The sequence below is a fragment of the Manacus vitellinus genome, unplaced genomic scaffold, assembly GCF_001715985.3.
Source record: "Manacus vitellinus isolate BGI_N305 unplaced genomic scaffold, ASM171598v3 scaffold_6_pilon, whole genome shotgun sequence".
Lineage (NCBI taxonomy): Eukaryota > Metazoa > Chordata > Aves > Passeriformes > Pipridae > Manacus > Manacus vitellinus.
The window spans coordinates 1,352,462-1,376,187 of NW_021940750.1; the positions used below are offsets into that span (position 1 = coordinate 1,352,462).

The 23,726-nt window shown below is 44.8% G+C and overlaps 1 long non-coding RNA gene across 1 annotated transcript; it reads left to right on the forward strand.

The window, feature by feature from the left end:
* The first annotated feature begins 1,825 nt into the window (after window positions 1–1,825).
* Window positions 1,826–6,230, forward strand: LOC108641326. The gene is made up of 2 exons (XR_001921893.1): window positions 1,826–2,166; window positions 3,076–6,230. It is a non-coding gene; the product is annotated as an uncharacterized LOC108641326 (long non-coding RNA).
* The last annotated feature ends 17,496 nt before the right edge of the window (window positions 6,231–23,726 follow it).

A 23,726-nucleotide genomic window follows, 5' to 3' on the forward strand; every position in this document is an offset into this window, starting at 1 on the left:
CTAGGAGCTTGGCATTGCCATGCAACTGGGCTACTTGTGAACCCTGCTTGCTGCAATCACATCTTAGCTCAGCAGCAGCATGTGAGAAGCTGGTTGTGAGGTAAAACAGTACACAACTATTTAAGCCTTTCATGGATGCTCAAAGAATCACAGAAGAGGAAGAAGATTTCAAAACCAGCTCCGGATCCTGGAGCTCACAAGCATCTCAGGAGATGCTTACAAGAACAGGTCTGGTCTCAGCCAACGGAGGTCTATGGTACACACCTTGTGGGCACTGTGGTATTGAGGAAGGGTACAAGGCTGTGAATTGCCTTTGATATTTATAATCTTGTTGATTTTTAAAAGCAATTCTTCTGGTGTGTTTAATACCATGGGAACAAGGAGGACTTGAGAGGCCTAAGGCAAGAGAGTGGATTACTCTTTGCATACACGCTCAGCAGAGCGATAACCTGATGTAACAGGATCAGACACCTGGTTTGCTTCTGCATAGAGGACTCATAGGCAATCAGCCCCATTTGCCCCTGCCTGCTCAGCCATGACTCCAGGCTGTGAAAAACATGAATCATGTGCAGAAAAAGTTTTGTTACTAAACTAAGAATTCATTTCAGTTTCTTTTCCTTGTTTCCAACTACAGCCTATATTCTGTTGGGTACAACCAGGTCAATAGACTCGAGTACTTTTCTGTACACAGAAGGACCAGAAATGTTTTTCTTTTCTGAACAGAAACCGAGAGTCTTATGCAAAGACGAAGGCTGGAATTTAAAGATAGTGATGAATGTGTCTTGAGCTATCGTGATAAAATCCCAAGGAACGTGGGGCTGGATGAAGTACCAGACTGGAATATAAGTGTTTGGGAGCAGTGGGGTGAAGGGAAATGGTTTTCTCTTCTGCAGTCCAGCTGTTAGCCACAAGCCAGCAGTCTTGCACTTGGACTTTGCACCCCTGTTACAAGACCTACACCTTCTAACATTACAGCACCATACCTTCTTTCCCACTCTGCAGCTGCTCCCAAGGGGCCCCTGAGGATGCTATAGAAGTCCTGTGCTGGAGAACATCCTCCAACTGCAGCTCTGAGCTAGTGTCATTCCCCACGTTGTGGATTTGCCCCATCATGCACCTTAATGTCGTCCCATCTGATGTCCTGGAGAAGAAGGTACTTTGAGGGCTGTTTCACACCAGGACCTGATGCCTCTGCCCATGGGGCAGTTCTGCTTGCTGCCCCTCTGCCCTCGGGAGCCACTGTTTTGGGGCCACCTGGCAGCTGCACCCAGCAGTTTTGCTCTTTCAGCAAAATTGGTGTGTGCATCATGATGTCTTTGCCCCTACACTGTCTTACTGCCAGCAAGTGCACATATAGATCTTGCTATATATGAACAAACAGGGTCAGAGCTCTATTTTTAGCCTATCTGGAAATACGTTCCTTGCTGTGCATTTCTTGCCACTGATTTATAGTCCTGTCTCCCTGCTACCAAAGGCCCTGTGAGGTCAGTGAGGTCTGTCAGCTCTGGGACCAAAGTGGGGCAACAGGGTAGAAAACTTTGCTATAGGATGTCTCCTGATATCAGACCCTGCCATGAGCACAAAATGGGGTGGGCACTTGTGCTAAAACATCCCTTTGACATTTCAGGTGAGGAAATCTCCAGGACAATTTTTAGCATACAGAGTCAATTAATCTGTCAAATGGAAGCCCAGCAGCTCAAATGTTCCAGAGCCAGCTGCAGGCACAGGCAGGGAGTGTCCAGAAGAGCTGGACAGAGTGGGACACTTGTCACACTACCATAAGCCCCTCCTGCAGTACTGGGTACATAGAGGTTTCTTCTCTCTAGGGCTGAGCTTTGCTCCCTCTTATAGCTGGTAGGGTTACCTTGTGCCAGTATGTGATGCAATTGGTGCTCCAGTGTGGTGGTTCCTGTCACACTTCAAACCTTTTCTGGGAGCCATCGTGGTAACAATGAACAAAGTGCTGCTTCTGGGCTGTGGACCTGGGTGATTTTGAGTAATATGCTTTCCATCTTCCTGAAGCCAGACCGCCTTCGGAGCTGTTTGCAGTGCTGTTGATGTGTTACTGCTGCTGTTTAACCTGGCTACATGGGGACAGGAGGTGGCTGACATAAAGCTGAGGAGGGAAGGAATATTTCCATAAAGGGAAACGGACAAGCACAAAAGGTAGGGTTTGGCTGCAGGTAGCATGGGAAGGGGATGAAGGTGACATGTGAGAGGGCAGAGAGAGCAAACCCTGGGGGTGGTGACTACTCCTCTTGCAGTGACAGCTCTTTCCTGCTGCTGCATGCTCTGCCTGGTGCTATGGTGCTTTCCTCTGGCTCCCCGGGGTGCACACCCAGCCTACTCTGGGAAGGTGGAGCAGAATGCCATGTGGTAGTCTCTCCTGCTTCTGTCACTTTCTCTGGCCCCTGGTGACAAAGATGTCCCTAAAGGACAGTTTGCTTTGAAGGGCTCTGGGTTGCAAAGGGCTCCCACGCTCCCTCGCTTTGCCATACCATCGCAAGTCACAGTGCAGCTGCTGAACTGGGCCAGCTGTCTGTGCGTACGTGCTGCAGCCCAGGATGAGCTGATCATCTTACTCTCTTTCATCACAGGCTGAGCTTAATTTCATTTGCCTGGCAATAGTCCTGCCTCGTCCTGTGCGCGTAGCTGGTTACTCACGGTAACTCGTGTCACCATAACCCAACTCTGAGTCCCAGCTCTGGCAATTTGACTGTAAATCTTATGCTATTTCAGGATTTTTTCCTTACTATCTTGGCTCTTGGAAGCCTCTGGTCTGACAAAAATCTGTTCTTTTGCTTTTATAACACTTTCCACACTTCCTGTCTATGGAAAAAACCAACTTGAAAATGGGATTCCAGTATTCTTGGTAGGCTGGGAGAAGAGAGGGAAAATGCATCAACTGTTAAAAAATAATCATGGCTTTCTAGCAGTTTCATATCAGAGGGAGTCAAGGAGGTTTTGAAACAACCCTTTCTATTTAATGAACCATGACTCTTTGTAACTTTATACCATTTAACTGAAAGGCAACAGAGAACTAATTGTATCTTACCTTTCTTAATTTTTGTACAGGGGTTAATGTGGATGTCTAAGCAGGAAGACTGGAAGTATCCTACTAGATCAGTCAACAGATCTAGTAGAACTCCAGTGCAAAAATCCACAAGCTGCAAATCTAGGAGGAAGGTGAAGATTATGAAGATGTGTGAAATGGACAGCTAATTTCTTACGAGTTCCCTACAGTTATCCATGATGCTTTCAAGTGAAAATATTGTACATTAATTTATGATTCATTATATACATAGGATTAATTTATTAATTCCTTATTTGTAATCAACTAAAAATACGTAAAGTAGAAATCTTCCAATGCAAAATTATATTTACATGGAGGCAGAAGGCTGTTGATATTAAGCAGTAGTAAGCTTGCCACCTTGGGTTGAGTATCAGTATCAGCTATAACTGAATTTCTTGTTCATGGCTTGCTGATTATCAGAATATAAATTACGAGAAGAAAAGACTGGTAATGTAGGGTTGCTACAATCTCCTGTAGCCAAGGAAAAGTCTGGAGACTGTAGAAAGTTGGGACAGGCAGAAAAGCTCTTGAGTCATAGTGTACATTAAGGAAGACTTGCCATTAAGTGAGGTACCCCAAAATTTGGAAGAGTGCAATGAGAATTTCCTGCCTGCCTCCTGCATCCCTCCCACCACAGATCATGGACCACTCCCTGCCCACAGTACTTTAATTGCAAACTAACTTCAGACCTATAGAATGGAGGACAAAACCTGCAACAACTTTGAGGTGCCACAAGAACAGGATGTGAGTGATTAAGAGCATCCCTGGTGTCCCAGGTCATGGCTGCAGTAGGGAACTTTTTATTATAAACCCCTGAGATTATTCTAAGAAACAGACTGTAACCCACCTCACTGTGAAGCCCAAATATATTGCTCTGTGTGCTGATGCTGTGATGTCTGACAAGACACACTGACCCCCAGGAGGTTGGGAAGAAGTAAGAAGTAGTTTGTTGAGATTGTAATGGGCACCTGGTCTGCTGGTTGTGGGGGATTCATGGTGGTGAGGAGGTGGGGATACAGACCAACCAGCTCATCAGATGAAGACAGACCCCCATTTTCCTCTATTTAGTCCTATCTGGGGTCTGGTTGGGTTGTCCCATCTGAGAAGTATTAATTTGGAGAGCTGAGCTGTGACGACTAACTTCGGCAACAGCAAATGCTCCTGCATTTGGGGCAGATATAGGGCCAAGAGACTCACTCTGCTCCCAGTGCAATGCTTTGCAAAACTCCTGCTGCTGCTGTCAGCTGCTGTCTTACAGCAGCAGAATGAGCTTTTGGAAATCATGACCTACCTCTGCCACCCAGCTCGTCTTCTAAGACCACAGGCCCCCCTTTTTTTTCACTGTGCACCTGTCTCCTCACAGCTCCAGCTCATCTCATCCTGCCAGTTAGAGCATTTAATTTAATAACATGGCTATTTAGTGATTAAAAATCATAGTGGGAAATTGGCACTGTCCCTCTGTTAACCCTTAAAACTCTGGCATTTATCTCACTTCCAGCTATCCGTGAAGGGAAAGACTAAGAGCAGGATTGGGCAGGCAAAAAAGATGGCCAGTGCCTAGCTCCTGATGTATTGCCACTTTGTGGTGAATGGAGAATCCATGCCATCTGATGGACATGGTGGCCAAAGCTCAGATTCCCCGGGTCCACATCATGTGGAGGGGAATGGATGAAGAATCAGAGGAACCTAGGGTTTGAATTTTCACCAGAGCCTGTTTGCTGCTCCCATCGACAGTGCCCCAAGTGCTAATTATAATTTCCTTATTCTGCTTTGGTCAGGGCATATGACAAAGTAGGGTGAAAGCCAAAAATAAGCAGCCCTAAGAATAGCCCTCTCCACATCTTCCTACTAATGGCATCTCTGAAGAAGACTGCTTGTTCCCCTTCAGATGAGCTTTCAGAGGCTATTTTAATCCATTTTTAGTGGCAAACAGCATTTATCAGAATAAGTGTGGGCTTGTCGCCAACTCCTTCAGATCTTTGACAGCCTGGAGGGGAAAGTCTCTGAAAAATAACTGAGTGTGCTTCTACTGCATGTTACCCTGCCCAGGGGATTTTGGGGACATAATAAGGAAACATTCATCTGATGGAGCAGAGCCTAGGAACCAGTCCTTTGCTAAAACCAGTAATTCCCCTGTCATCAACTCTTGATCCCTGGAATCAGAGCTCTTGTTCTTGTCATCAGTGTGGATGTTTACAGATTCAATTTAGCAATCATTAGGAGGCAAGAAGCAAGGTTGGCAAAAAGGTTAGAGAGGCACTCATTTCTGAGTCACTGCTCAGAACATGACCCTGGCTAATTGTGTTCAAAATTCATCACTGACAGTCATCTCATGGCCACTCAGTGGTCTCCGGTGGGTTTATGATCTTTGCCAAGTTCATAAATTCTTCAAAGTTATATTTTAGAAAATACCATATTGAACACTAATTGGCATTCCCAGGGAACCAAACCTGGAATAGGCTGTGAAGATTAAATTCTCCCTTTCCCTGAAAGAATTTTGATACCAGGCAGTACCTCAGGATCTTGCCCTACTGTTCTATCTCAGTGATCTGTCTGGGTCTCTGGGACTGTCACTTTTCGTCAGTTCTAAATCAATTTTAACATATCTTAGGAATAATGTGGGAGGGGGTTACTGCCTGATTTCCCTAGGGAAGGGGATGACAGGCAAGGGAGAAAGAGCCAACAGAAGGGGAGAGGGTAACATGAGAGATCTTGGGGCTTGACAGAGGTTACCATAGGAGAAATTTAGGAAAATATTGCTACATTTGTGTGTATTGCTGTCCTCATTTGTCAGAGTGACTTTGAAGACCACTTGATCTGGTTTTAATCTATTGATACCTTTGTATTCAAAACCAGGCATCTGAAATGTAGATCAGAAGAGGTTCATGAGCAGTACTATGAAGAAAGTCTGTTGAGTATGTGATACTTGGTGCAATTTTGGATCCATGATCCTGGCCCCAAGTCAACATAACAATGATAAATTTTTTGCTATGCTGTGGAAACATGTTGCATTTCCTCAAGAATACGATGGTACACATCCATTTTTCTCTCTCTCCTGACCTGAACCACAATTATATGTTTTATGATGTGTCAAATATGTGTCATGTGTTTTGACAGTCACAATAAACATGTCAGGATGACATAGGAATTTTCACAATGCTGCTAAGTTATTCTTTCTTTATTATTTAAAAAGATAAAGACTGGTAGTAACAGAACCCCTCAGACATGTCTTTGCGTAGATGCAAACAAACCTTCAAGGAATATCAGCCAATCTTTTTCTTCCTATTTGATTTCACTGGCTTTGTGAGAGGAGAGGAGACTTGGCTGGAGGTGAACAGGTAGAACACATTTCTAATTATCTCAAGTCTGAAGTCTGACTAGACCATCCTTGTGGCTACTTTTGACTTCCATCAGCGCACTGTCAGGGTCTTGTGACATGTGCATTTGTTGCCTGACAAATGCTAATAAACCTGACTTAACCATTTTGTGTCATCCTTTCAACACCAGTAGGGCAGTTACACTTTTACAATGAAATACAGCTCCTTTAGCTGGATTGTGTAAGGTTTCCAGCAAAAAACAAATGGCAGCCCTTACCTACCAGCTCCTGTCAATTGTGTTTCATTTTGTTTCACAGGTATGTTTGGCTGTTGAGTGGGACAGTCTTTGAACTTTGCAGTGGGAAGAGTATAGGATGACTCACTCTGCTGCAGGAAGCTGGGAAGTTTCTGGTCGCTGCCTCCAGACTAATTAATTTATCATGAATGTAGAGGAGTTTTGTTTGCTGACTATTGCCATGCTTGTTTTCCCTGCCTGGGCTTCCCCCGTTATTTCTAGGTGGATCTTTAATGGAAAAATTGCATTTGTCTTCTGTAAGTGCACCCATCTCTGTTATGATGCTGCAGTCCCAAGTGGGAAACCCCAGCATGGTTTTCCCTTGCTTGACTCCAAGCCCCCTGCACCATGACAGCACAGCCAGAGCATGGCAGGGACCAGGCTGCTGAGAGTATGCAGGATAGCAGGGATGGCACCTGCAGTCCCATGGAGAAGGCAGCTGCTCTTGGCTCACTGCACCACTCTCTTGGCTGCTTCCTGCCTTGGTGCCTTACTTGTGCCAGCTAGAGCCTTAAGGGAGCTGCTACTGATTTACTAGTTCAATAAATACCCCTGCTGCGAGTGCAGATGAAAGCATCCCCATCTCAGGTAGAGATGGTGCCAGAGAGCAGTCCAAATGATTTCAGGGAAAGCTGGAAAGGAAATTTTACGATCCTAGCAACAGGTTTGAGTCACAAATGCCCTTCCACTCATGCACTCCTGCATTCACAGCCTGAAGTGCCAACTGCCTTGTCACAGCTATTCCTACTCACTACAGAGATGGATTTACTCTTATGCAGTTCTGCCGTGGAAGTCAGTTTCGATATGTGTTTTAGGTAGTAAAGCCTGGGCGTCCTCATGACTACTAAAAGTGCTGCAATGCTTTCAACTGGAGAATAAATGCATCTTTGTCACCTTGGCTCAGCTGTATTCTCTTCCCTGTATTTTCAGGGATAGGTGCTGCTCCTCACCTAGTGTTTGGGGGCATTTAAGATATTGAATTTCTGTAGAGGGTCTAACACTTGGAGTTAAAAGAAAGTTTGCATCTCTGAACATCTAAAAGTGGTAGTGGATGACATAAAACTGAGTACTTGTGAGGAAACTATAGGCAAAATGGGAAGGGATGAGCTTTGCCAGAGTTTACCCTCGACTACACCATCTGCAGAAGGTCACGGCCTCTGTTTTGTGTTGAGGAAATGCTGAGAGCAGACTGTGAGAAGGAAGGAGGAAGCAAGCAGGGGCTTAAGGAACAAAAGGAGAGAAAAGCAGAAATGACACTTGAAGGCAGGAGACTGGTGGAGAATGTCAACTCCTTACATTTGCAGGGTTGCAGAAACAAAGGGGAGGTCTTGTGCACTTAATGTTTAGTTTTGTCTTTGGATACTTGTATTAATACATGGGTAGAAGTTATCTTAAAAGGCTTGCATTGCAGTCAGGCAAGCAAAGTTTCCTTATCATCATTTCCTGCAGTTCCCTTGGTAGAAGTCAATTCCCAAGGCAGAGGCAGTACACAGTGTGCGCATGTACTGAGGGTGCAGTACAGAAATGAGTAAGCAAAGGTTGCCTCTTGCCCTGAGTTCAGAGTGCTTGGACATGCTGTCCTGACAGTAGGCACACACCAGAGGTGGAGGGCAAAGCTCTCTTCCCAGCAGGCCAGAGCTGCCTTTAGCATCTGCGTTCCTACCCAATCCTCCAACGCCATCTCATACAGGGCACTTTGGCAGAACACTATTTTGGATGGGCTTCCAGAGACCTTTTAAGGCTGTGGGATTTTCCTTTATAGTTGCAATTTCCTGGTAAAACTTTTCTGAATTATGCAGGCTCTTAACAGTGAAACGGGTTCAAGACCCTCTATTTTTAGTCTAGCTCTAAACAAGTGCAAGAATTATCGCCTGCTAGTCTTGTGTTCCTCTGTGGCTCTCTCCCTCACCAAGGCTGTCAGCTTTCTGTGCCAGGTAGCTGTTTGATGGTAGGAACAGTCAGAGAAATGGGACTATTTAGTCTCAAAGAAACCATAACCTTCTTTTCCAGGACCATAAAAAGCCAATCAATGCTCTTGATTTGTCACAACAAGATGATGTGACATTAACTAGCAGGCTGCTCTCAGAACAGGATATCTGAAAAGCACACAGGCTTTTAGAAGGCTGTTGATCAGGATAGAGAGAGATGAGACCAATGTAACCACATAATACGGGAGTATTGAGAGTGTATGTGTGTGTACTGTTTATACAGCGATGTATTTGTGCAAGATATGTTACAGATATTTAAATGCACATTCCTTGATGGGAAGAGCTGTACTTGAGAAACCATTTGCAATCATAACAAGAACTCGGATTGACCTGAGATAATGTTAACTGGGTTGGAGTTCCTTACTCAATATCCGTTTATATAAAGCATGTATGTGCTCTCCTTCTGTTTAATACACAAATTCACGCAGAGTCCATCCCAGGAAGCTTATGATCTAGACTTAGCACTAAAGAATGCTGACTGTGGCATGAGTGGGAACGGCTGGAAAACACACAGGACCCTGCCCTTGTAAGAGACAGTGATTGCCACAAACCCACTGTGCTAAATCCCTACTTGTATTGCCTCTACTCGTTTGACCCCAGCTCCAGCAGGTATCAGAAAACCTTGCAGCACCCCTAGAGCCAGTTGCCCCAGGAAGAGCCCTGCGAATGGTGGGCTAAACTTCAGAAAGGACAAGGTTGCCTCTGTAGCATGAACATATGTGTCCTATCCCAACCTCAATCCATTTATTGCCTCCTCCTCAAGGCTCTACTGCAACTAATCAGCCAGTGCAGCTACCTTATATACACCACCTTGGAGAGAGGATTTTGCAGACTCTGCAAAAGCCATGAAAGCAAGTCCAGCCTCCTGGTCCCCTTCTTGGCACAGGGGTCATCCTTGAATGTGCAGGAAATGTGCAACCATCTTGCAAAGCCAATTCCCTACCTGCCTGGCTTCCCTCTGAAGCTGCCCAGACTGTTGCTGCTCTATCAGGCAGACCCCCATGGCTGAGGATGGTGGCATGAGAAGTGGTAAGTCCCAGGCAGGGGGTTGTTTGGCTTTGGATGGCTGGACTATGTCCCAGACTGTGTCACTTGATATAACTTAAACCCTTAAGGTCCAAACAGTTTTGCAGATGAAGTGGAGAGGCCCTCAGAGCAAGTCCAGCACGGTCTGTGCAGAGCTGGTCTCAAGGGGTTTTTTCACCCAGAGTAAGGTGAGCATGGGGGTTGGTTGCACAGGGAGAGAGATGACATGCTTCCTGAGAGACTACGACCCTTGTGTGTAAGTTGTGAAAAACTATAGGGACTTGAGTAGGTAAAAACCTGTAACTGCCAGATCAGCTTTACTTTCCATCCCCAAAAGACCACTGAGAGCTCAGCACAGGTCCCGTCCTGCCTTCTGAGGGCACTTGTGAAAGTCTTGTCTCCCATGACTGTCCCAAGACATCACTCTTCTTGTGCCTCCCTCCACCCTTGCCCAGCTCATGAGCAGCTCTGAGGGTGTGAAAGGAAGGGACAGCCTTTATTCCAGCTCTCACAGCCCAGCCATACCCTGTGCCTCCCAAAAGGGTTTCACCTAGGGCTGGAAAAGCAATAGGCATTGACAGGGTGCAGCTCCCCTGCCCCAGGCGAGCTTTGCACTGCACAGCCTCGTGGGTTGGAAGTCCCAGGGGAGAGTTCCATGTGGATAATTGCCTCTCTGCTTCCTGCAGAGCTGCACCGAGGCATATGTCGCTGCTTTTCTGCTCAAAATCTATTCATCTGCAGACCGAAATGAGAACCAGCTGGTGGTTGTTTTGGATTTATTTTGGAAAACAAACCATCTTGTGTAAAGCATTATTCTGTTTTGAGTTCCTGTTTCCTTTCCCATCTGCCCAAGGAGCTGGGTTTGTAAGTCTCTCACTGTCCACATGTCCTCACTCACAGCATGGCTCCTCTGTGCTGGGTCCCAGTGCGGCTCCAGTGGGCAGGCGTGGGATTACGTTTCTCCTGGGTCTGTGTGCAGGGGAGCTTGTGCAAACTCTCTGTTTCTTAGTTCGGCATGTTTTCATCTGCTTATGGTTCCCCTCCTCCCAAGTTTCCCGGATTTCTGAGCAAACCCAGAAATCTCAAAGCAAAACACCGCTGAAACACCATCTGGTTTCACATCAAAACAGCACACTTCTCAGCCACTCCTCTGTCAGCTGCTTGACTCTCCATTGCAGCCTGCAACTGCATATTATCACTGGCACCAGCACAGAGTGGCTGGTTTGGTGGTATTCTGCACCCACGAAGACTCTGCAAATATGCAAAAACACAAGGCACAAGGCCACCTTTAAAAAACTGGGCAGAGCAAACCCAACAACACTGAGCAACCTCTAGAGTGTAATTTTTACACCTTTCTTTGTTTTTTGTGTTTGATTTTATGAGAGTACAAAACTCTACCTTATTCATTTAAAATGAGAGGCCAGATTCTGCTCTCAGTTGCACCAAAATTAATCTGGATTTATACTCAAGTTTAGGAGAAAATAAATATTTCTCTGCATCTTCTTTTTTGTTTTCTACAAATGCCCTTTCTATTTCCTTCAGCTGTTGGCAGCTACATGAAGAATTTCCTCACTGGATTTTTAATATTTATTAAAGAAATTGTGTCTTTCAAAACGATTTCACTTTCTCTTGCAACTTCTAATAGTAATTAAAATCTCTTCCATAACACAGCACAATTTGTTCTGATATCTTTCAGTGCTTTCAGAGGTCTTTGCTGTTCTTCCTGGGCACTTTTCATATTTTTAAGACCAGAGGGGTCTTTATGATTATCTGTTCTGACAATAAATCTCACTCAATAATTTCTGCTTCAGCGTTTCTTGAGATGCATTGTATTTTTGAAAAAAGGCTGTTTAGTCTTCAAGACCTCAAACTGTGGAAGTTCTACTCCATTCCTACACAAATGGTTCTAGTAGTTAAAGGCTTTTGTTAAACAGTACTCCTTACAGTTCCTCTGAGTTTGCTTGGATTCTGTTTCCAACGACCACAAGAAGTTATATTCCTGCTTTATTTCTCTCTACCTGATTAAAGAGCCCTAATCTTAAGAATTTCTTCTTGTTCTGATAGTTGTAGACAGTGCTCAAGTAATCTTTTGACCTTCTGTTGGGTAAACTTGGATTGACCTTCTTAAGTTTCTTGCTAGAAGTATGTTTTCCAGATGCTGTATCTTTCTTGAAGCTCTTCCCTGAACTCTTGACCACTGCTGTGTTGTTTTTGAACTGTGAACACTGACATATAACCACACATTCTCTTTTGATGTAGTGTAGTAGTTTCTGCTGCTGTTTCAACAGCAGTGGATACTGAGGTAATGCCACCTCTTTCCTTTGCATGATACTTTCATGCTTATAGGTCCAAGCATTACATTCATCCTACCAACAGTATCATGTCAAGGGATCATGTTTAAATGACAGTGTTCCATGACCCCTGGGTAGAGTCAGATTTGTAATCATCCCTTATGGAGGTGTTACTGTGCAAGGGACTGCCTTCCCCTGTACACACATAACCATCACCATCCTTCACTACCATATGAGTCATCCCAATTTGGATGCATTAACCACCATATTGTACAAATTAATTTGTCATACTGGACAGGCTTTTAGGTAAGCCTGTACATCTGACCACGCTCCTTGGCTTTCCAAGCTTACCATTTTTGTATCATTCTGAATGCCACCTGCTTCTCATGAGCAATACTAATTTTGTGGGTTGCTGTCTTTATATGACAATGTCAAGTGATGCTGTAAAATTACTCCTGATGTAAATATACTGATAGAGTTATCTACATTAAATAAACTAGCGATCTCATCAAATATAGGACCAAGTGTGTTTTAATAAGACCTGTTCCCATAAAAAAGATATGCACCTTTCCTAGAGAGAAAGGGGACTCTCTGTCTCTGCAGATACTAAAACTGAACCAGACAAGTCCCTGAGTAACCTGACCACGTAATCACACCTTGTTTGCACAGGAGCTTCGATGAGATGACTTCCAGAGGTCCCTCCGAATTCCAATTTTTCTGTAATTATGTAATTACGTGACTAATTAGGTTACTACTTATAATAACTGTCACTGTTCTCTATAGTCACCTTTCTGCATTTCATACTGCTCCAATGACAGGTTAACTGGAATAGGCCCCACAGATTTAAATATCTTTTATATTTAATCTGCTTAATGAACTCTGTGGTTACAGATGAAATAGAGAGCACTTCATTGTCAGGTAATCCTACTCATGCCAAACCCAAATCAAAGGTGCTTCCAAAAGATGTCTTTCTCTGCAGGGTGCCTGCTGTCAGGTGTGTGTCTTGGGGGCTGACACTGGATAGCCTGCAGATATTTGCTGGGGGCCTCTCTCTTGCACTTTGCCTGAAGAGAGGCAACCAGAGCCTGTGGCTGTGCTCCTGCCATTCCTAGAGCAGCACTACCAGGCTGGCAGTCTCCAGGAGAGGTCACTCCTGTCTGCCAGAACCTGCCAGCACTGGACTGCCTCTTCCCAGAGCGGATCCTTACCCTCACCTCTTCAACACGCAACAGCATGGTGGGAAGGAAAGTCAGCTCTTGAAGGTGGAGGAAGGTATTGCTCCTTTTCTCTCAGTCTGCCTTTCCCATCCCAGATGCATCTAGCAATATCAGGAATGTCAGGCATATGACAGACTTGTGATTTCCCTAAAACCTATTTGATCAAGTTTATTTTAATAGCAGAATGTTTCCAAATTTGTCTGCTTTTAATTTCTTCACACTGATCACAGTTCCCTTCCTAAATACTTAAATAGTCATTCTCAAGCTACTGTTTTATTTCAACACTTAATGGTAACTTTTGATCAATAGAGTCTAATTTAGATTGAAAGAGATCTCTGAAGACCATATGATCCTTACATCCACTCCAAACACGACCACTGCAAAGCCACATTGGGTTGCTTAGGGCCATATCTGTCTGATTACTGAATATCTTTGTGAATGTTAATTTCACAGCCTCTCCAAGAATCTTTTGCACTGCTTGACCATCTTCATCAGAGTCAAACAGTGCTTTGTGGCTTAATACCCACGGAAAATTCCCTGTCTCTGTCCTTTGTCAACAGCATGTAATCCTGTTGTTGTCCACTTTATTGAGATCTAACATATTCCCATGAAGCTTTCCCTTTCATTTCCCATATTAGTCTTGGTGCCCTTCCTGAAGTGTCTAAACTAACAGGGGCTAAGCATGCACTTGCTGTACCTGAGGGAGTCTGGAGCACTACGGTTCTCCAAATGTGCTTCATATTGAGAAATGTGCTCTAGGGCTAGAAAAGAGAAGCATGGTAGAGGCAGGAGGCAGCTGGGACCCCTGTCAGCTTCCAGAGAGGCCTCTGGGTGACACAGGGCACTGCATGCCCAGGGCTGTGTTTGTGCAGCCCTTTGCCCACCTTGATGACACAGCTGCTGCTTTATCGCTGCTGCCTGAGCTGGGTGTCGTGCTCTGACTGCCTTCGCTGTTTGTTTTCGTCCTTGTGAGTTCAGTTGTTTTGCATCTGCGAGACTGAGTGGGTGGTGTGTAGTTTCTGTACACTCTGTTCTTTTGGTGAGTTTGGTTTAGTCTGTGTTTTAAATGCAGGCTGTGCTTTGCAGAAGGGACATTACTGTCATTGAATGACATGATCTATCTAAGTACCTGGTTTAGCTTTCGCACCAGAAAATCTGATGAGATACAAGCTGATATCTTCTTTTTTTCTCTGGTTAGAGGAAGTCACGATGTTTTTTCAGGCAAATCTTTATTCAAAGATCTGAAACTGTATAAACAAGTAGATGCTTCCTCTGCTTTCCTTTGTCAGGCTGTCAAAATTTTCCCAGGCCACCCTGGTGTGTGATTTTCACTTGTTATTCCTTCTTCTGGATGACAACAGAGAAATGAGTTGACAGGCAGTGGTGTATGAGGCAGAGACTTGCTCTGGAGAGACAAACGTTTAGCTTTAAAGGCAGGCCCAAGCCCTAGGCTGCTCATCAGTTTGTTTCATTGGGACCCAACTAGCAGTTTGAAGGTTGAGCACGGGAGATGACTGGGAGAACTGAGATCTGTCTGGTCTTTGACCTTCAAGATCAAACCTTAGCAAATCACAGCATGTAACAAGGGGAGGAAGGTATGCCTGGGACTTGCATGGTTATATTTTGTTAGTTTGAACTTAAAACAGCAAAGGGTGAGGAGCAGTGGCTGGTAGTGGTTGCACTGGTGTGTAGAATGTCCATGTTGGTTGGAGACAGCAGTCAGAGGGGAAAGGGGTTTTGGTGGGCTCATGAGAGGGGAGTGGGAAGTGGAGAACCTTGCAAAGTGCTTGACTGGGTGTAACTGGTCCCTATCTTTTAGAAATCCATGTGATGAGCTGGAAGAGATACAGGCTGTGAAAAGAGAGGAGGAGAGTGGGGAGTAGAAGAATATGAGGCGTAAGAAAATGGGGTGGGAAAGTAGGAAGGGAAAAGCTGGAGTGGTACATAGTCAGAGCATAGTTAGGTTGGCCAAAGATTTCCTGTGTTGTTTGTTGAAACTTGTGACAAAATCCAAGTTCTAAATATTAGTTGGACATTCAGACACAAGTGGTCACACGAAGAAGGTCAAGTTCAGGGAGTGTGGCTTGTCCACTTCCCTTGTCTCTTCTTCTTGTTCTTCCTTCTTCTGTCAACCTGACACTGTAGCTGAACAAAGCTGGAGGTTTCCAACCTGCAGCATGTGAGTCTTGTATAGAGTAGAGAGCATGGCCTGCTTGTTTCCAGGAAAGGACTCGTCATTGCTGTCAGGCATGTGAGAACACAGGCATGTTGGAGCATTCCAGGCATCTTCTGATCCAGGCAGCAGACGATCAGTTATGTCTGTGAGAGACTGATAACTGAGAAAGGGTGAGAGAGTTGTGGGGAAGAACATAAGGAGTACAGGGATGGAGGGGTATGCTGTTTGACCTTGGTTGCTTGAGGTGTCCAGGGAAGTGCTCAGCAAGGTGCTATTCTACTTGCCCAAATCCACAACAGATACCAGAGTCGCCCAGGGATCGTAGGCATGGCCTATCTGACAACCTTTAGCATTCCTTATGGAACTATGTACAGGAGGGAAAAGCCTCAGGCACATGTGTTTTCCCGCAGTGGATGTGAAGCCAGAGGTTTCTGTAGCCTCATAAAAAAGTTGCTTGTCTGCTGTCTGACAGCATTTTGTCCCTGTAGAGGTTAGTGTTGTGCTGAAAAGTTAAAGGCAGAGTAATGCTCTATTAAGTACCTCCCCACAGAGCTGCCTTGCCTGTCCTGGAGGCCCTGGGTATCCTACGCTCTGCTAAGCCCAGGCTGCATGGTGTGGGGAGTCAAGTGGGTCATGCCTAATGTCCTCTGGAGTCTGTACAGAGTGCCCAGAGTTGGACCCTGGGTGCAGTGGCAACTATCTGGTAGGGGATCCTCTGCAGGGGCAACCCCTGCTCCCTTGGGCCCACCATCGAACAGTGGTGCTTTCCAGTAATGCCCAGGTCAATCTCTCATGGGCTTTATTCTTTGCATGCCTGAAGAGACATCATCCTGATGCCAACTCACAGCCGGTTGCAGTTCATGGCATTCATCAGCCTGTTATTGTTGTGACACTGCTCATGTATTTCCTTCTCTCACCCACTGCCTTTCCAAGGGTAAGCTGTGATAATGACAGGACTTCTTGTTCTTTGTCACAGAAATTGGGTATAATCGCTCCATTTTGGCAGCTTTAAGAAGTGCAGCAGGGGAACAGACTGGATTCATTCTTAAGATATCAGTCATCTGAAGTATTTGGTAGATGGCACATCAGAGCTGGGAAATGACTCAACCATCTTTGTTAAAAGCAGTCATTGGGTTCTGGGAATAAAATTAGAGGGAGAGAGCTGAAAGGGGTGCAGGAGGGGAAAGGAAACTTGAGCAACAGAGATGATGCTGTGTTCTGTGCTGCTGTCATAGCAGAGTTTCCTCTTGCTAGAGTTATACCTGAATCATCCCCCAGCCCACCCAAGGCACAAAGGGCAAGATGTCCCAGAGGGGAGAGGTGGCTAGTGGATGCAGCTGGGATCAGCACAGCCGTGCTGCCGCTGTCAGCAGCACAAAGCCCCTGGGCTGTAGTTCCTCCATGAGTAACTGCAAATGGTGTTATTTCTGTGAGGGTGTTAGGGAGAACCCAGATCTCTCTCCTAAAACTCTGGGATCCCTTAGAGAGGTGTGGGGAGGTGAGTGCTCTGACATGTGACTAGGTCTCATATACCTCTTGCTTTCAAATTGGTGTTGAGATCTCAGCAGAAGGACTTCAGCCTCCCACCAGCGTCTGAGCCAAGATGGGCTGTTACTAATGGAAAGCCTCTTTAACAAGAATGAGAATTTCCAATTACATGGTCTGATTAAACTAGCTCCCTGTTCTCAACTGACATGGTGTGTAGGAATCAGGATGGCCTCCAGGTGAGCCTTCTTCCCAGGGAACATCTACCTGCTGCCAAGCTGCTGAGCTGCCTGGATGGGCTACAGCTTTGCCTTCCTGTCACAACCTGGAAATATGCAACTTGAGATAATCCTATCCAGGAACCAATTGTCCTCCTGACTGGGCTCACAGAAATGTAGTTGGGTTGTAGTTGGCAGGCAAAAGCCTGCCACTGAGTCTTTGCAGGTCTTGCGTGGCAAACTTCTTGATGGCAAAACAAGCTGCTTTTCAGTGGGCATAGCAGGCTTGTTTGTTTTTCCTGCTGCCAAGGCCTTGCTTATCTAACCTCAATTTCAGTTCTGTTCTGAATGGAAATATTCTTATTTATGCAGCTGGGGCAGAAGTCCTTTTTGTTTTAACTCTTCTTAGTTTGAACTTGTGGAAGAGAAAAGCTCTCATGGTGTCTGTCTGTCTTCTATCTTCTACTGGATGAAATATGGTGCCTGATATAGGGGTTGTACAGATGAGCACAGCGTGGTAAAACTAACCCCTGGTCAATAATGAGCCATGGTAATTTCTTCAGTGCATTGATACATCTACTTAATTGTATCTAGTGGAATCTAATTTGAGCCTTCTTGGTCCCCCATGACAGCGACATCCAGAGGTTTCAAACCTGATACAGGCCAATAACAAGAAACAATCCCTACTCCAAAGAGCACTCAGAGGTGTGACACCATAGCTGGAGGACTCCTTTAAGAGCACCACAATCTCATGAGGGTCTGGAGACCATCTCCTGGGATGTCATGTGTTTGGGCACATCTATTTAGGCTACTCTGCAGTCTGGCCTGGAGGCTGTTAATGAGGGGGCAGGTCATTGAGCGTGCTATGCTTCTAGCTGCTCTCATACCCCATGTGAAGAGTCCCCGTATCTAGGAGACCCTACCACTTTGTCCTGCTCCTTCTGTCTGTATTCTGGGTACCAGGATCCCTGATGGCCAACAGTGACTTGGCAAGGACTGTTGTGACAGTGGGGACCTTATGGTCTTCACGCACTGATGTGACCTCTTTGATTGTGGGAATGAAGGTGACTGAGTTTTTTGTTATACATTAATATAGAATTCGGTCATTTGCAGAGCATCTTATGCCTCTTATGTTGCCTACTGCAGTGTGAGAACTCAACAGCCCCAATACTGCATCTGTACCAAGTACTGTTCATTCCTAGGTGAGAGGATGCAGAAATGAGATTTCTTATATATTGCTTCCTTTTATAGTGTCTCAATGCACTACTTTATGTTTTTGTTTAAATACTCCAAGGTCTAGGTTTCTTTGTTCAGCACAGTCTGTTCAACACAAAGGAAAGTCAGTCACTAGTGGTTAGCTGGAATGTGCTCTCCTTTCTTAGATGTCCTGTGCTTTCATGGACTCTCCAGGTGCTTGTTTCCAGAACAGACTCAATCTCTGTGGTTCCCCTCTGAAAAGGATCTACCTGTGCTAGGTTATGACTCTACAGTAATTATTGAAGAGTTGCAGAGCTGGTCAATGCTGCCTATTTAATTTGGGCCACTGTGTTTCTAAGTACCGTGACTAGTTGGTTAAGGGAGAACATGTTCATGACCTGCTACAGCTGATGCTGCCAGTGACAGAATTATACAGTCCATTTACATGTCCAAAGTGTCTTTATTGATAAGGTCATGACTGCTCTCCTGTAGCCTATATGAGGAGAAATTGCAATTTTGGGAGCAAGCAGAGCTGAGTAGAGCTTGTTAGCAATGTTTCAACAAAGATGATGCAGTTAGAAAATGTGTATGTGCTGAAGCAGAATTGTTTCATAGAAACACGTGGTTTGACAAACTTCCATTGTCAGTCTTCTTTTGATATAACTTGCCTGTTATATCACGTTTGATCTTGGAACTGCAGAGAAAAAATACTGCTGAGGTTTGCCCAGGAATTACTACCCCATAGTCACAATCCTGGCATCCTTTCACTGGCCAAGATGGGACTTCTTTTGTTCCTTAAAAGCTGGAAACTTGGTTCTTGTGTGAGGCAGATGTGACTCTTCAGTTTTGTTGTTGCGTGCTCCCAAATAAATTTGCTGTCCCTATTTGGTGCTGAGCAGCCATGATACTGGAAAAATACCCGACTATGGCAACTTTACTCAATAGCTACTGAAGTCCTGGGCTACATCTAATATTTCAGAAACACTATGTTATCAGTGTTTCTGAAATTAAATCTTACAGGATTTCTGTTTCAGAGGAAACTTGGAACCTTTTTATGCCTATTTGAAATTACATTTCAAGCTATTGAAAATGTCTACAGAACGAAATCCTATTACTCAGCTAGCTTGAGATCTGACTTTTACCTTATTGTTGCTGAGATTTTGAGCAGATGTGGCTGGAGGTGTTATGACAACCACTATGCTCCTAGATAGCAGTTACTTTAATTGCTGTATAATACAATATATACTGAGGTTTACTTGCACACAGGCTCCAGAGGCTCGTTCAGTGGAGACTAAGGGCAGGCCACACTTGGCCATTTCTGAAATTCTTCACAAGAAGGAAAATTGTTTTACAGGCTAAGATATTGCTGTGTTTTGTCTCTACAGAATGAGTTTGAAGCTCAACAGCAAGAACAACAAAAAAGTATTGCTATTTTCTATATTGAGGTTACTTTCTTGGGAATTTGGTCACAAGTATATTTAGTGCTTGAAAAAAAAACACAAACACTCCAGAGAACTAAAATCTCTAGGGAAGTTTAATTATTGGCTAAAGAGATCCTATGACCCAATTCTGTGTAGTTTTATCCTATTATAGACTGAAATCTAATCTAATATATTATGACTCTAAAGCCATGGCATGCCTACCACCTTCATTTCCAAGTGGCTTCACAGGATATTGAAATTACACTGGCTAGGGGATGCTTAAGTTTCTCTGTACTGCAGTTTTGCTGCTTATAAGTAAACAGAGACCAAGGTCTTAATCAGATGAATTCTGAGAACTGCAATCCTTCAAGAAGAATGCAAAACTCACCCACAGTCATCAGCATTTACCTGTAGATCAAATCTCAGGTCAAGCTGGGAGGAAGGTGTCAAGGATTAAAATCCTGACCTAGGAACAAGCCAACTGGTTTTGAGTCAGCTGCTCTGTCACCAGTTTTATGGGAAAATTTGGGCAAACAGTTATATTTCACCTATTCTTGGTTCCTCATTTTCCAAGTGAGGGTAGGAGTACTTTTGTGTCTTACAGGCATGGGAATATAGTACAGCTTGTGAGGCACTTGGCCATTAGTGGTTTGGAAGTACCACAAATCCACCTGTTCTCCTGATTATACAGATGGCAAAGGCAATGTGAGGAGCTGGCTTTGTCTGAGGCAGTGCTAGAAATGATGGACTAATCAGTCTAGGCTGGGAATAGCATGTTCTGATGCCAAATCCCTGCTTTGGCTGTCCTCTTGCTGTCTCTGCTATGCTTGGCTTTGCAACTGAAGTGCAAAGGAGTTTCACCTAGGGGAGTAACTGGAGGTAAAATCCTCTAGTTTCTCTCCTTTACTGGATGTATTTTTTGCTGGAACTGTTTCAGATTAGCTCAGTCATTAGACTCTCTAATTCCTTCAAAAAAGTTTGGTTTTGCTTTCATAGGCTGACAACATGCTGATGCTTGTCACTTGACTTGGCTGTGTAGCACTTCCCATGACCCCAGCAAGATATTTTGGAAAGGATATTAAAACAAGCATAAATTGACCCTGAAGAAGAGCATGTTCAGTAAATGTGTGTTGCAAGCACTTACGTCAAGGAAGCTGGAAATCTATGTAGAGCTTTTCTCTCCCTGAAAGCCTTGTCATGAGGTAATTTTCTGAGGTGCTGACTACTGATACAAAAGGACCTTGATGTTGTTTATGCCAAATCTGGTTGTCCTTCCCTTTAGTATTTACAGCACCCTTGTTGATCCCACATACCCTTGTTGATCCCACATACTAGTGGAACAGAGGAGGCTTTGCTTACATCTCTCTGGGAGTATTGCACATCCGCATGGTATCACACAGCTTAGGGCTCTGCCACACAGTTGGTTTGCCTATTCAAATGTTACTGACAAAGCTGCATGTGGTCAATAAAACGTGTGCCCATCTTGGTCACTGATCAAAGGAAAAATAGTTAATGCAAAGCTATGATGGAAATTAAATCCAGAAATATGTGTATATTACTTTTTTCCCCCCACCTTAGCAGATTTTTTTTTATTTTTGCCAAAGATTGCAGTACCTGATTGCTCAAAATGATTGATTAGTTTATGTAAAAACAAGCAGATTGTTTTGGTTATCTTTGACTGAATGTAGACCCATGTGGTTTTTTTTGGTGTTTCTGTAATAGAATGTTTCATGTCTTTCAGGCTAGGATCCTATGCAGAATTGTCTACCACTTACTTTTGGGTTTTCCAGTCCACTCACTAGGGCAGAAGATCCTGTGGTGTGAGAGACCCACATCCAAGCCTCCTTTTGCAAAGGGTGATGTTCAGGTGTTTCAGTCACCAGGAAGTCTTCATTATGTTTTGTTGTAGAAATGCTCGGATGCCTTCAGAAGAGAAGCCTGAAACACACAGGGAACATATTTGATGGTTTGGTGGCATATGTGATGGTTTGTTGATTGGGACCCTTTAAGAAGAAGGATAGTGAGGGAAGATAAAAGTACACCAACTTGGGATTCTCTCCTACATGATGATCAACCAGTACCAGGGCTACTCTGCTGTCTAACCGTCTCTGGAAGACTCTGATCCTCTTCATTTCCAATAACTCCTAAGGTCAAAGTGGGTTCCATGGATAGGTACTTTGTGCAGCCCATGCAGTCTCACCTCTCTTCTGTAGCCTGGGAACAGCTCTGCTCTTTTGGGAATCCAGGCATTTTGTCTGATTCCCTTGGCTTTTGTAGAAAATGCCTCCCAAGGGAAATTATTTGTTTTCCACCTAATAAAACATTTCACTTAATCTAAGCCAAATGTTTTCAATTTGCCAGATATTCCAAAATATGTCATTCTCAGAGGGACCCACAAAAACACTTCCTTTTTTTTTTTTTCTTCCTGTTCCATGACAGAACAGAATTAATTAACTAGTGCCTCACCTCTCATGCCAAAGGCAAGGCAGCAAAAGTGTGGCAGCACTATTTCCCCTTGCCTTGAGGAGGCTCAGGCTGAGGGAAGCATTGGGGGGATCAATAAGGGGGCACCCACTGAACCCAAGGTCTAGCTCATGACTGAGAGAGTGAGTCACACCTGCCTGTTCGCTTCTCAGTGAAGAAGTAGCCCTGCAAAAGGAGATGTGAGCAGTTCATAGGTTCAGGGCTGTCCTCTGACAAAGGGATGAATTTCACAACACCATCTGTCCTTTGGGCACCTTCCTCTCTACCCACTGACAGCTGAACAGCTCATTTCACATGCCCTGAGACCACTGAGATGCTGCTTCTTTCGAGTTGTCTGTCTTTCTTAACAGTATCGAGGATCACAGTTCCTGCTGTCATGACAGTGACCTTCCTCCAGGCACCAAAGATAGTGTCCAGGGAAGGACATGGTGGTGCTGTGGCTTTAGTTTCATTCCTCCCCTGCAGCTGCTGCCTCTGGCTCTCTTGTTTCCCAGCAACTCTGCCTGCAGGCATGATGCCTGTCTGTTATGGGGATACCTTCACCTCAGTCTCTAATGTCAAATCTGTGCTTTTACTCATCAGTCATTTCTCTCCTCATCTGTCATTCAGCCCATGATAACTCCCCTCTGCTCCTCACAAGGGCTACATGAGGAAGAGGAGGAACAAACTGTCTTCCAGCAATGCAGGAACATAAAGCTGGAGCTGCAATTGCAGTTACCAAGCACATAAAAGCCATAATTTCTTTGCCAGTGCACAGCCCAGAGACAAAGCCTCTGCAAAGCCCTGCTGGCAACCACCCCAGACAGAGACATCTGCGCAGCACATCCTCACAGGGGTGCAGAGAGGAGGGGAAGGTATGTCTCTACTCTGCAATTAAGGCCCTCATTTTTTCAGTTTTATTCCCTTCTTATGGAAACCAGCAAAACACTTTGCTTCTTCCCATCTCCCACCCCCACTGCAGTGCTTTATGGTGCTTGAGTGCTCCCTCCCTTCTCTGCAGAGCAGCTGCTACTGTATTCCCCTGACCCCAGCATCCTAGCAAGGCTGGGTGACCTGCCACCCTGTCTGCTAACTGGAGCTGAGTGGTGCTCTTCTAGCTTTCCTGACCACTGCTGCAAGGCACAGGACCCTGCTGCTGGGAAACCCTTGTGTGCAGCCCTGCTCTGAGGCACACTACAAAGACTTCAATTATGTTTGTTTTCTTCATGCATTTGGAAGGGCTGCCCAGACCTTTCCCCACTGTTTGTTATTTTTTAAGAATTTTTTGATGAATCCTCTCTCTATGTCTGTGATTTAAAGCACTTTGCTGCAGGCCCCAAGCTGTAACCACTTGCCTGCCCGGCTCTCACGTTCCACCTGATGCTGTTCTGCCAGGGCACACCAAAGTGCTAAACTCTGAGCAGATGGACTGCACTGCTCAGCTGTTCAGACACACAACAGCTGTTTTTGGGATGTTACTGATCTGTCGTAATTCTATGATTTCACAGAGTCTAAAATCTGGACATACCTAGGAAAAAGTGAGGTCTGCTCCATTTCAC